This window comes from Monodon monoceros, unplaced genomic scaffold (assembly GCF_005190385.1).
Source record: "Monodon monoceros isolate NGI ecotype Baffin Bay Population unplaced genomic scaffold, NGI_Narwhal_1 Super_Scaffold_12, whole genome shotgun sequence".
Classification (NCBI taxonomy): Eukaryota; Metazoa; Chordata; class Mammalia; order Artiodactyla; family Monodontidae; genus Monodon; species Monodon monoceros.
Genome location: NW_021703768.1, coordinates 32,825,713 through 32,839,192, shown reverse-complemented (window position 1 = coordinate 32,839,192; position 13,480 = coordinate 32,825,713). Strand labels below are relative to the sequence as shown.

General features: G+C 39.1%; 1 protein-coding gene and 1 pseudogene across 1 annotated transcript in view; both read left to right on the top strand.

Annotated features, from left to right (window-relative positions):
- Positions 1 to 13,480, top strand: part of FYB1 (FYN binding protein 1) — a 176,397-nt gene that overhangs the window by 27,582 nt on the left and 135,335 nt on the right. The gene's annotated exons all lie outside the window — the stretch shown is intronic.
- Positions 2,529 to 4,543, top strand: LOC114891655 (annotated as a pseudogene).

Sequence of the window (13,480 nt, the reverse complement as noted above, 5' to 3'; positions counted from 1 at the left end):
GGTACACTTACTTTATTTTTATCTTCTTAGATTAGGGTCAATGAATCATTCTGAATCTTGATGATATCAGCCAATGTTTTAGCTAGTTCTCCCATATTTGTATGATTTGTAAATATCAGAATGCTTCCATACCTTTATCTACAATGAAGGTTAAAATAATTAATAGAACAGACCTAAAGACAAAGGAGATAGAGCAGGCTGATAGCAAACCATTAATTCACATCCTGTGAGTAGTGCTTTAACCAAATGTAGTTGACTGTATTCCATTATCAGTTAAGTGGCATCAAGTACAATTGCAAATAATCTCTATCTCTAAGATATGTCTCATCTTTGTTCTAATCCTGTTTTCCCAATGACCTATTCACACAACTGTTTCACATGCAGAGCCCCTGAAATATCCAAAACAAATTCTCTAAACTAGTTTTCTTCCCTACCTATGCCATTTCCATCCACACCTCCCCATCTTGTCTTGAAGAATGAAAGTGTTGTGGTCATTATAATTCTTTCTTTCCTTCTTTCCTTATATCCAGACTGGCATTAAGCACTTTAGTTCAGAATTTTTCATGTCCCGCACAGGAAATGACAATATGAGATTAGCTGTGTAAACAAAAAACACTATTTGTGTCTGGAATTTATTGCCTGACGGTGGGTAAGGGGTCCCCCACAGCCCCCAAGGCCTTTGCAGATCAGTATCTCAACTGACCTGTAACACCTGGGCACACAGCTGGGAAGTTCAAATTTAGTCCACACTTTCTTAAAATATCTCATATTTGCCCTTTTATTTCCATTTCTGCAGCTACCATCTTAGTCAAGGTCATTATCTCATACTGGGATTATTGTAACATCCACCTAACTGCTTTCCTTGCCTTTTCCCAAGCTTATCTTTGGTGGTGCCATTGACGAATCTACTTACCCACTGCTTTTGGCATGAGTCTACAATTGTCTCCCGTTACCAATGACAGTAAAACCTAAATTCTTTTGTCAAGATTTCAAGGAAAAGAAATTATTTAGGCCCATCTTACCTGTTAAACTTATCTCCTACTACTTCTTCCAACAATCTCTATTAAAGTTAAATTCACTTATTCACTGCCTATCACCAACAGAATCACATTTCTTAGATTTGTTCTGCTTCCAGAAGATCCTGGTGGTAGTAGCTAGTAGCCATAACTACTTGAGTAGTCTTGTAGTCTTGAGTACCTATTAGGTGTTAGGTCCCGTGCCAACCTTCACAGCAATCTTTCCTGTTAGCTAATGTTACTCCGATTTTATGGATAAGAAAGTTGAAACCCAGGTTAAGTAACTTGGCCAAAAAGAAAAATTAATTTAAGTAGTGAAGAGCTAAGACTTCAAATCTCAGTGTAACTTCAAACAACACACTCTTTCTACTGCCTTTGTCCAATGTAAACTTAGCTTACTCTGAACTCAAAACATTTCTTTCCAAACTTCTCATTTGGCAATTAAAAATTTGCTATCATATGATAATCCTTTGATCATTCTTTCTTATTCTCTGATTCTTGCATTGTTATGTAGCCATCTGCATTTTTGTCTTCATTTGTCCAACTGTACTGAGAACCTATGACTGTAAAACCTGGATCCCCTATAAGTCTTAGGTGTTGCTATGTCTCTATGGATACATCTCAATTTCCGAATTTTTGCCAAAGCATTATAGTTCCTTTGGCCCACATGTGTTACATCACACTATCCCCAAGAAATTGAATTTACATTAATGGCCTTTATTTTCTGCATTTGCTTTTACTCTTTTGCCAGTTATTTAATACCTTAACTTTTCAGTTCATAGATTATTATAATATCAAAAAGCCCCAATGCCTTCTTTAGCCTATGATAGTCCAGACTGTCTGGCAGATTTTCCAAGAAAATTGGGCACTGTAAATGAGAGATCTAGTCCCATAAATCTTCTAGTGATTATTTCCAAATCTGTTCTGTTTTTTTTTTAACAATTTTAAATGTTTATTCACCTGATAACATACTTTGAAATACACAAAGCAGGAAGCTGGAGGGAAATTTTGAAATCATTTATCTAGTCCAACTGCCTTCTTTCTTCTTCTTTTCTTCCTTCTTATTTCCCTCCCTCTCTCTCTCGCTTCCTTTCTTCTCTCCTTCCCTCCTCCCTTTTTAGTTCATCCTCCTCTTTCTTCTTCTCCTTCTCCTCCTCCTTCTTTCACTAATGAAGAAACTAAGGCCAGAGGTGAAGTACACATCCAGTCAGAAGCAGACGGGGGTCTAAGACCCAGGCCCGGCCCTCCAACTTCTTATCTAGGACCCTTCCCTCCTCACTGCACTTTACTGAGCTTGAACAAACATTGTCTTGATACACTAACAACTCTTAAAGTGAAGGTTCTAAATCTGTTCTTAATTTCAGAGCAAAGTAAGTAGTGAGTTAATCTTCTCATTAACCCAGATTTGGGCCTTAATAACAATATGACTAATATAATTTAATGTAAAAGTATCTTTTAAAACCCCATTACCTCTGCCCAAATTGATCTCTTCATTGTGCTCAAGTAACCAACATGTCAGGGTGGGAGTCTTATTACAAAAATCAGGGTGATGAGGAAGAAGAAGATCAAGAGGAGGGCCTTGAAGCAGGTGGAGATTATAAATATTCAGGAAGACATAGTTTGATTTTTTTTGATTGATGCTTCCGAGGCCATGTTTGAAACTCAGGATGAAGATGAGTTGACTCCTTTTGACATTAGCATCCAGTATATCTGGAGTGTATACACCAATAAGATCATAAGCAGTGATCGAGATCTCTTGGCAGCGGTGTTCTATGGTACCAATAAGGACAAAAATTCAGTGAATTTCAAAAATATTTACGTCTTGCAGGAATTGGGTAATCCAGGTGCTAAACGAGTGCTAGAGCTTGACCACTTTAAGGGGCAGGAGGGGAAGAAACATTTCCAAGACCTAGTTGGCCATGGATCTGACTACTCCCTAAGTGAAGTACTGTGGGTCTATGCCAACCTCTTTAGCGATGTCCAGTTCAAGATGAGTCATACGAGGATCATGCTTTTCACCAATAAAGATGACCCCCACATGAATGACAGTGCCAAAGCCAGCCGGGCCAGGACCAAAGCTGGAGATCTCTGTGACACAGGTATATTCCTTGACCTGTTGCACCTAAAGAAACGTGAGGGCTTTGACATATGCTTGTTCTACAGAGATATTATCAGCATAGCAGAGGATGAGGACATAGGGGTCCACTTTGAGGAGTTGAGCACGCTCAAAGACCTGTTGAGGAAGGTTCGCGCCAAGGAGACCAGGAAGCGCGTGCTCTACAGGTTGAAGCTTAAGCTCCACGAAGATGTAGCGCTTACTGTTGGCAATTATAATATGGTCCAGAGGCTCTCAAACCTTCTCCAGTGAGGCTTTATTGGGAAACGAACCAGTGAAAACCAAGACCCGGACATTTAATGTAAATACAGGCAGTTTGCTTTTGCCTAGCGACACCAAGAGGTCCCAGACCTATGGGGGTTGTCAGATTGTATTAGAGAAAGAGGAAACAGAAGAGCTTAAATGGTTTGATGAACCAGGTTTGATTCTCATCGGTTTCAAGACCTTGATAATGCTGAAGAAGCACCATTACCTGAGGCCCTCCCTGTTCGTGTACCCCGAGGAGTCCCTGATAAATGGGAGCTCAACCCTATTCAGTGCTCTACTCACCAAGTGTCTGAAGAAGGAGGTCATGACAGTGTGCAGATACACACCCTGCCAGACCTTGATGCCACAGGAAGAAGAGCTGGATGACCAGAAAATTCAGGTGACTCCCCCAGGCTTCCAGCTCATCTTCTTGCCCTATGCTGATGACAAACGGAAGGTGCCCTTTACTGAAAAAGTCATGGCAAACCCAGAGCAGGTAGACAAGATGAAGGCTATTGTTCAGAAGCTCCACTTCAAGTACAGAAGTGACAGCTTTGAGAACCCAGTGCTGCTGCAGCACTTTAGGAACATGGAGGCCTTGGCTTTGGATTTGATGAAGCCTGAACAAGCCATGGATCTGACACTGCCCAAGGTTGAAGTAATGGACAAAAGACTGGGCTCCCTGGTGGATGAGTTTAAGGAACTTGTCTACCCACCAGATTACAATCCTGAGGAAAAAGTTCCCAAGCGAAAACAAGATGATGAAAGTTCTGGAAGCAAAAGGCCTAAGGTGGAGTTATCTGAAGAGGAGCTGAAGGCCCACGTCAGCAAGGGCACACTAGGTAAGCTCACTGTGCCCACACTGAAGGAAGCCTGCAGGGTGTACAGACTGAAGAGCGGGATGAAGAAGCAGGAGCTGCTGGATGCTCTCACCAAGCACTTCAGAAGGCTTGACCAGAGACCATACAGCCAGTTACCCTTCCACGTTGTAGCCAGGCTGCCTGGTTTTGTTTTTATCAAGTTAAAACATGTTTCACCTGAGCCAGGAAGAGTCGGCCTGACAGAAGCCAAGGACTTTGTTTATGAGACTTTCTGTTGCCATGGAGACTGCATTGCCATCTCACTGTGCTGTGCCCTACTCTACTGTCTGAATAAAGAGCTCTAACTTTGTACTATTAAAAACAAAAACAAAAAACCCATTACCTGCCTAGAATTCATGTTGCTAAGAGGTTTAGAAAACAAAGGTAGAGTGTGTGGCCCTGGTACTCTAGAATGCGGCTGTCCCATACTATAGCCACTAGCCACATGTGGCTATTTAAATTTTTTTTTAATATTTATTTAATTTTTGGCTGTGTTGGGTCTTAGTTGTGGCACGCAGGATCTTCCGTTGCAGCGTGTGGGCTCAGTAGTTCCTGTGCGTGGGCTTAGTTCCCCTGCAGCATGTGGGATCTTAGTTCCTCAACCAGGGATCGACCACGTCCTCTGCATTGTAAGGCGGATTCTTAAATCTGCCTAAATTTAAGGGACCACCAGGGAAGTCCCTAAATTTTAATTAATTAAAAGTAAATGGATCAAGTGGGGTTTATCCCAGAAATGCAAGGATTCTTCAATATAGGCAAATCAATCAACGTGATACACCATATTAACAAATTAAAGGAGAAAATCCATATGATCATCTCAATAGATGCAGAAAAAGCTTTGGACAAAGTTCAACACCCATTTATGATAAAAACCTTACAGAAAGTAGGCATAGAGGGAACTTACCTCAACATAATAAAGGCCATACATGACAAACCCACAGCCAACATCATTCTCAATGGTGAACAACTGAAACGATTTCCATTAAGATCAGGAGCAAGACAGGGTTGCCCACTGTCACCACTATTATTCAACGTAGTTTTCGAAGTTTTAGCCACAGCAATCAGAGAAGAAAAAGAAATAAAAGGAATCCAAATTGGAAAAGAAGAAGTAAAGCTGTCACTGTTTGCAGATGACATGATACTATACATAGAGAATCCTAAAGACGCTAACAGAAAACTACTAGAGCTAATCAATGAATTTTGTAAAGTAGCAGGATACAAAATTAACGCACAGAAATCTCCTGCATTCCTATACACTGATGATGAAAAATCTGAAAGAAAAATTAAGGAAACACTCCCATTTACAATTGCAACAAAAAGAATAAAATACCTCGGAATAAACCTAGCTAAGGAGACAAAAGTCCTGTATGCAGAAAACTATAAGACAGTGATGAAAGAAATTAAAGATGATACATACAGATGGAGAGATATACCATGTTCTTGGATTGGAAGAATCAACATTGTGAAAATGACTCTATTACCCAAAGCAATCTACAGATTCAATGCAATCCCTATCAAACCATCAATGGCATTTTTCACAGAACTAGAACAAAAAATTTCACAATTTGTATGGAAACACAAAAGACCCAGAATATCCAAAGCAATCTTGAGAAAGAAAAACAGAACTGGAGGAATCAGGCTCCCAGACTTCAGGCTACACTACAAAGCTACAGTAATCAAGACAGTATGGTACTGGCCCCAAAACAGAAATATAGATAAATGGAACAGGATAGAAAGCCCAGAGATAAACCCACGCACATATGGTCACCTTATTTTTGATAAAGGAGGCAAGAATATACGATGGAGAAAAGACAGCCTCCTCAATAAGTGGTCCTGGGAAAACTGGACAGCTACATGTAAAAGAATGAAATTAGAACACTCCCTAATGCCATACACAAAAATAAACTCAAAATAGATTAAAGACCTAAATGTAAGGCCAGAAACTATCAAACTCTTAGAGGAAAACATAGGCAGAACACTCTATGACATAAATCACAGCAAGATCCTTTTTGACCCACCTCCAAGAGAAATGGAAATAAAAACAAAAATAAACAAATGGGACGTAATGAAACTTAAAAGCCTTTGCACAGCAAAGGAAACCATAAACAAGACGAAAAGACAACCCTCAGAATGGGAGAAATTATTTGCAAATGAAGCAACCGACAAAGGACTAATCTCCAAAATTTACAAGCAGCTCATGCAGCTCAATATCAAAAAAACAAACAACCCAATCTAAAAATGGGCCGAAGACCTAAATAGACATTTCCCCAAAGAAGACATACAGATGCCAACAAACACATGAAAGGATGCTCAATATCACTAATCATTAGAGAAATGCAAATCAAAACTACAATGATGTATCACCTCACACCAGTCAGAATGGCCATCATCAAAAAATCTACAAACAGTAAATGCTGAAGAGGGTGTGGAGAAAAGGGAACCCTCTTTCACTGTTGGTGGGAATGTAAATTGATACAGCCACTATGGAGAACAGTATGGAAGTTCCTTAAAAAACGAAAAATAGAACTACCATACAACCCAGCAATCCCACTACTGGGCATATACCCTGAAAAAACCATAATTCAAAAAGAGTCATGTACCACAATGTTCATTGCAGCTCTAATTACAATAGCCAGGACATGGAAGCAACCTAAGTGTCCATCAACAGATGAATGGATAAAGAAGATGTGGCACATATATACAATGAAATATTACTCAGCCATAAAAAGAAATGAAATTGAGTTATTTGTAGTGAGCTGGATGGACCTAGAGTCTGTCATACAGAGTGAAGTAAGTCAGAAAGAGTAAAACAAATACTGTAGGGTAACATATATATATGGAATCTAAAGGAAAAAATTAAATGGTTATGAAGAACCTAGGGGCAGGACAGGAATAAAGATGCAGATGTAGAGAATGGACTTGAGGACATGGGGAGGGGGAAGGGTAAGCTGGGATGAAGTGAGAGAGTGTCATGGACTTATATATACTACCCAATGTAAAATAGATAGCTAGTGGGAAGCAGTCATATAGCACAGGGAGATCAGCCCGGTGCTTTGTGACCACCTAGAGGGGTGTGATACGGAGGGTGGGAGGGAGACGCAAGAGGGAGTAGATATGGGGATGTATGTATATGTATAGCTGATTCACTATGCTATAAAGCAGAAACTAACACACCATTGTAAAGCAATTATACTCCAATAAAGATGTTTAAAAAATTAAATTAAAATTTTTAGAAAGTAAATAAAATTTAAAATTCAATTCCTCAGTTGCACTAGCCACATTTCAAGTGCTCAGTAGTGGAAAATGGTTAATGGCTACACATAGGACAGCACAGATATAGAACATTTCTACATTACAAAAAATCCTGCTGGACAGCACTCCTCTAAGTCTTGTTGAAAAATATGTATGTTTGATGTAATTCATAGCAGCTGATGATATATTAGCTACAAGTTCTGGTAAATGAGTAGCTAAGTTAGGGTCTTGTTCACGTTTTATTCACTCAGTGTAATGCCTGGTGCCTAATAAGTGCTTAGAAATGTTTAACAAGTTGTGTAGGATAAAGATGGCAGCTCCTATACAGACACTAGATACTCAGTTGTCTGACATCACAATTTTTTTTTTAAAAAGGAAATATTTAAGCAGCATATAGAGAAGCAAGCTATTCTATACACAAGTAATCTACATTTCATGAATTCTGCCAAATTCTAAATGTAAATTTGTGGCAAATTGTCGACACCCCCTCTGCCCCTGCTTGGACAGCTGTGAATGACATCTGCATCAAATCAGCCAGGAGTTATTTATTTTCAAAATGTGCAATGACCCGCTTCTAAGCCCAAAGGGTAAAAATGTCACCTTTGTTCATTTCTCAAGAAAAATATTTTTAAGATCCAGCACTGACTGGGAAAGGAAAAGCTGTTCCTTAGGGTGTTATCCATAATTCCCTCTTCATTTCAAGCTTTCTGACAGTCATCACTTCTTGCCTCCATTCCTAGTTGTAATACAAACAGGAAAGTAATTCCATTGCTTCACGAGCCAATTGAACTCTTTTCTTCCATGGAATTTAAATTGATTATTGCATTTATGTTTAAGAACTGTATGGTTTTGTGATTACTTGTTCATATTTCTAAGATTGTTAGCTTTGGCACAATAGGGCTGTTTGATTCAGTTTTATAATCCCATTACCTAGGACATGGCCCCATAGGAGATAACAAATAAGTTTTGTTTGTTTGTTTACCAATAAGTATTTTTAAATAAATTAACTAAGATTAACAAATGTGTCTCCTTGCCTGGAGTTAAGTCCTTCAAGTCAATCATATTAACAGTAAAACAAAAATACAGTTAAAAACAAAACAACCTCCATGAATGACCTTTTTTCAGATTCCTCATAGTTTCATGCAAAATCAGACTATCTGACATATGTGTGCTGTGGTCATGGGGCCATTATAATGGAACTAGGTGGAAGATTCTGTTAGAATACCTAGAAACAAGCCTGGAAGCCTGAATATCATGCATTTGGAGTGCACACTTAGTTTACTTGAAGAATCATCCACAGATAACAGGAAACCCCATGTCCCCTGGAAATACATCTGGCCCGTATAAAGCTAGAGAAAGGTTAGAGCAGGACTTCTCAAAGTATGGTCTGAAGACCCCCTGGGAATCACCAACTCCCTTTCAAAGAATCCACAAGGTCAGAGCTACCTACATAATGATACTAAGATGTTATTTGCCTTTTTCATTCTCATTCTCTCATGAATGTTCAGTGGAATTTTCCAGAGACCCCCAAATTATCTGAAAAGGCTATTAAGTTAGTTTTCCCTTTTCCAACTGCATATCTGCATGGGGCCATATCTTCATATATTTCAACTAAAACAATATGTCACCACAGATTGAATGTAGACCAAATATGAGAATACAGCTGTTTTCTATTACCCCATACATTGAAGACATTTACAAAAATGTAAGACAGTGCTATGCCTCTAACTAAATTTTTTGTTTTGGAAAATATATTTTTCATAAAATGTATATTTTCATAAAAAATTATTACATAAATGTAATAATTTATTATCCTTATTTTAAATGAATTAATAAATAAATGAAAATTTTGTCAGCTATTAGCCACCTTAATAAAAACTATTTAGGGTCCTCCAATTTTTTTTTTTATTGAAGTATAGTTAATTTACAATGTTGTGTTAGTTTCAGGTGTACAGCAAAATGATACACACACACACATATATATATATATATACACACACACATATATATATATTTCTTTTTCAGATTCTTTTCCCTTATAGGTTATTACAAAATATTGAGTATAGTTCCCTGTGCTATGCAGTAGGTCCTTTTTTGTTATCTATTTTATATATAGTAAGTACTGTCTATCTATTAATCCCAAACTCCTAATTTATCTCTCCCCACCCCTTTCCCCTTCAGTAACCATAAGTTTGTTTTCTATATCTGTGGGTCTATTTCTGTTTTGTAAATAAGTTCATTTGTATACATATATATATATATTTTTTTAGATTCCACATATAAGCGATATCATATGACATTTGTCTTTCTCTGTCTGGCTTACTTCACTTAGTATGATAATCTCTAGGTCCATCCACGTTGCTGCAAATGGCATTATTTCATTCTTTTTTATGGCTGAGTGGCATTCCATTGTATAAATGTACCACATCTTCTTTATCCATTCATCTGTCGATGGACATTTAGGTTGCTTCCATGTCTTGGCTATTGTAAATAGTGCTGCAATGAATATTTTTAAGCAGTCAATGTGGTTTTGAAACCAAAGAGTTTGAGAACCACTGTACTAGAATATGATGAGTATAAATATAAAATAAATAGGCTCCCAAACAATGACTAACTGAGGAAGGGAAAAAGCAAATGGAACCCTGTTTCTAAGCTTGACCAGAAGACTCTGCTAAAAATGCTGACCATTGTTATTTGTCCAATCAACTAATTACACGTAGCTCTTTGAAGGCTGCATCTAAGTCTTACTTCACTCTCTTCTCATAAACCAAGCCATTCATTTGCCAGCCAAATATGTGCCAACTCTTTCCAGTTGCATACAAATTGTGTTGTTTCATAAAATATTTACTCTAAAATGTCATACTTACAATGGTTTTCAATGACAATTCAGTTTTTTTTAGTTAATTTTTATTGGCGTACAGTTGACTTACAATGTTGTGTTAGTTTCAGGTGTACAACAAAGTGAATCAGTTATACATATACATATATCCACTCTTTTTTAGATTCTTTTCCCATATAGGTCATTACATAGTATTGAGTAGAGTTCCCTGTGCTAGACAGTAGGTAATGACAATTCAGTTTTAATTTGAGAACATGGTCAGGTCTGTAGGCAACCTGGGCTGAGGTTGGACGTGTGATCACAGCGCACGGATGCTACTTCTGAGACCTGCTGCACCTGTGGGTTACTGCAAAGGGAATGGGTAGACTGGTGCCCAAATCAGCCCTGACTATTTTCCTAATGGCTTATTAGTTTGTTTAGCTTCACATGATGTATTTTTAGTAATACGGCTAATGATACCAGGAATGTTTATATTAATTTGATCCTTTTTATACAAGAATGCAATGTTCATTTTAATAAAAACTGACTATTGAAGGGCATTGGTATTCACATGCATGTGCGTGCGTGTGCCTGTGTGCATATTCTCAAATAGATGTCTTTCAGTCTCCTTTTTTCAACCAATCTTATCTTTGGCTCAGAAGAAGTTTACCACTCCTAATTGCTCTACACTGATCCATTTCCCAAGAGCTCAGAACTAAGCCAAAATATTTGATGATGTACTTCTCTGTGTCTTGTAGCTTCTCTTCTGGCTTGTATCCTGCTTACAGTCACTTTTCAAGTCTCCTCACCTATTTAAAATTCTGTTATTACTTGGGTGATCCAACCTTCCTTTACACCCCTTCAAAGACCACATCGATGGCAATGTGGGCTAATGCCTGACACCTAGGTGGACAGGGTGCATGTGGGAATTGCTGACTCTGTGAGAACATAGACTTCCCTCTATCAGTTCCCCACTCGGTGAGACTTCCCTCTATCAGTTCCCCACTCGGTGAAGAGAAATACTTATCTGTTTGCCCATTCACCTCCCAGAATTATGTAGCCTCTGAGGTCCTCCTTATTAGCACCCTTTCTCCCATAGTTTACACTGTTCTCCTTGTCTCTCATCCCACCAAACCCTGGCCATGCCTCAAGCAGCATTTCAGGATCACTTCAAGTGCATAATTTCTCATGTCTGGACTTCTTATTTGGTGCTTGAACTCTATTGCTCTGTAGCAATCATTATACTATGAATTTTCCAAAAATGTGTTGTTTTTCCAAATAGCCTTGAGTTTCTTGACAGCAGAGATTTTCTCTTATTCATCTTTGATTATAAAATGCCTTGTAAGCCTGAAAAGTACTCAGTACAGATGCAACATTTATTCCATACCTGCCATGTGCCAAGCACTGTGCCAAGTGCTTTTGCATAAATCATCTAATTTAATCCTTGAACTTGAGGCTCAAAATGATGAAGGGACTAGTCCAAGATAACACAGCAATCCAAGAGTAACAGCAGTTGGGGCTGGCGGCTAGCGTTGTTTGGCTCTGAGCTAAACACCTTTTTCTATTTCATCACACTGCCTCCCTAAGTAAGTATTTCTTGATTAATAGCTCTTCTCATATTTATCTTCCTCCTCTTCCTAATCAATATCAATCAATATCATGATATAAAATGAGTATATTTTCCTGTTAAAGTGAAAAGATACTTGTACACGGTTATGCTCCATTCTTAGTGTGGCTAGCCTAGGGCAACCAGATGTCCCACTCTCCACTAATACTATAGCCCAGTAATTTCAAATTGCCCTGAGGAGTCCTGGGAATTCCAGGGAGACACATCAGCGGGTTGGGGTAGGAGAAATGAGTTTTGACATCTCTGCCTCTACTGGGGTGATTTTAACTTATATCTTTTTTTTTTTTTGGCTGCGTTGGTTCTTCATTGCTGCACGCAGGCTTTCTCTAGTTGCAGCGAGCAGGGGCTACTCTTCATTGTGGTGCACTGGCTTCTCATTGCAGTGGCTTCTCTTGTTGCCGAGCACAGGCTCTAGGCACGCGGGTTTCAGTAGTTGCAGCACGTGGGATCTAGGGCACATGGGCTTCAGTAGTTGTGGCTCGTGGGCTCTAGAGCACAGGCTCAGTATTTGTGGAGCACGGGCTTAGTTGCTCCACGGCATGTGAGATCTTCCTGGACAAGGGATCAAACCCATGTCCCCTGCGTTGGCAGGCAGATTCTTAACCACTGCGCCACCAGGGAAGTCCTAACATATATCTTTTACTAACACAAATTTCATTTAAAAGAAAGTCTTCTACAGCTTTTAAAATTTTTGAAATCAGCTATAGCCCAATCTCAGATCTTGGGTTCTATGCTGCTATAGGAACCAATCTCAGAGAGAGGCCAAAATGTGACCTCATCACTGCTAGGTGTCCCATGCTATAGAGGTCAGAGAAGACACCAAACACTGATCTAGGCATGACTACTCCAGAGCCAGCCTTACAGCAATGAAGGGCAAACTCACTTCACCAACTTTATGACTTGAAGGATGCTACAGAAATCTACATGCACCACAATATTTCTTCTATTGGTCAGCTATGGCCATATTTGAATGCTTACAGGGCCTGGGGTTCTAATAATCAGAAATTCTAGAGGTAACATACTACAGAGAAAGATCAGTGCACCCAGGGATCCAAAGACTAGGAGTCAAGTCCTGCCTCAGTTGTTGATTTCTCTGTGCCTGTTTTACCCATCTGTGAAATGGAGATGACAATCCCTGCCTCACACCATTAGTAGGTTTTCAGTAAATGTTTCCTGAATTGATGGATAGATGGGTGGGTGAATGGGTAGGCAGGTGTATGGACGGTTGGATAGAGAGCCATCAGCATATGTAAAATTGTCTGACACATAACTATACCACTTCCAGTATAAGCAAAAGGTCACATTTAGTGGCTTAAGACAACACAAACTTATGGTCTCATAGTTTCATAGAGCAAAACTCTAAAATGGGTCTCACTGAGTCAAAATCAAGGTGTGGGCAGGGCTGTGTTTCTTCTGGAGGCCCAAAGGGAGGATCTTTTCCCTTGCCTCTTCCAGCTTCTAGAGACTGCCGCATTTATTGGCTCATGTCTTCCTTCCACCTTCAAAGCCAGTGAGGGCTGATAGAGTCTTTCTCAGACTGCATCA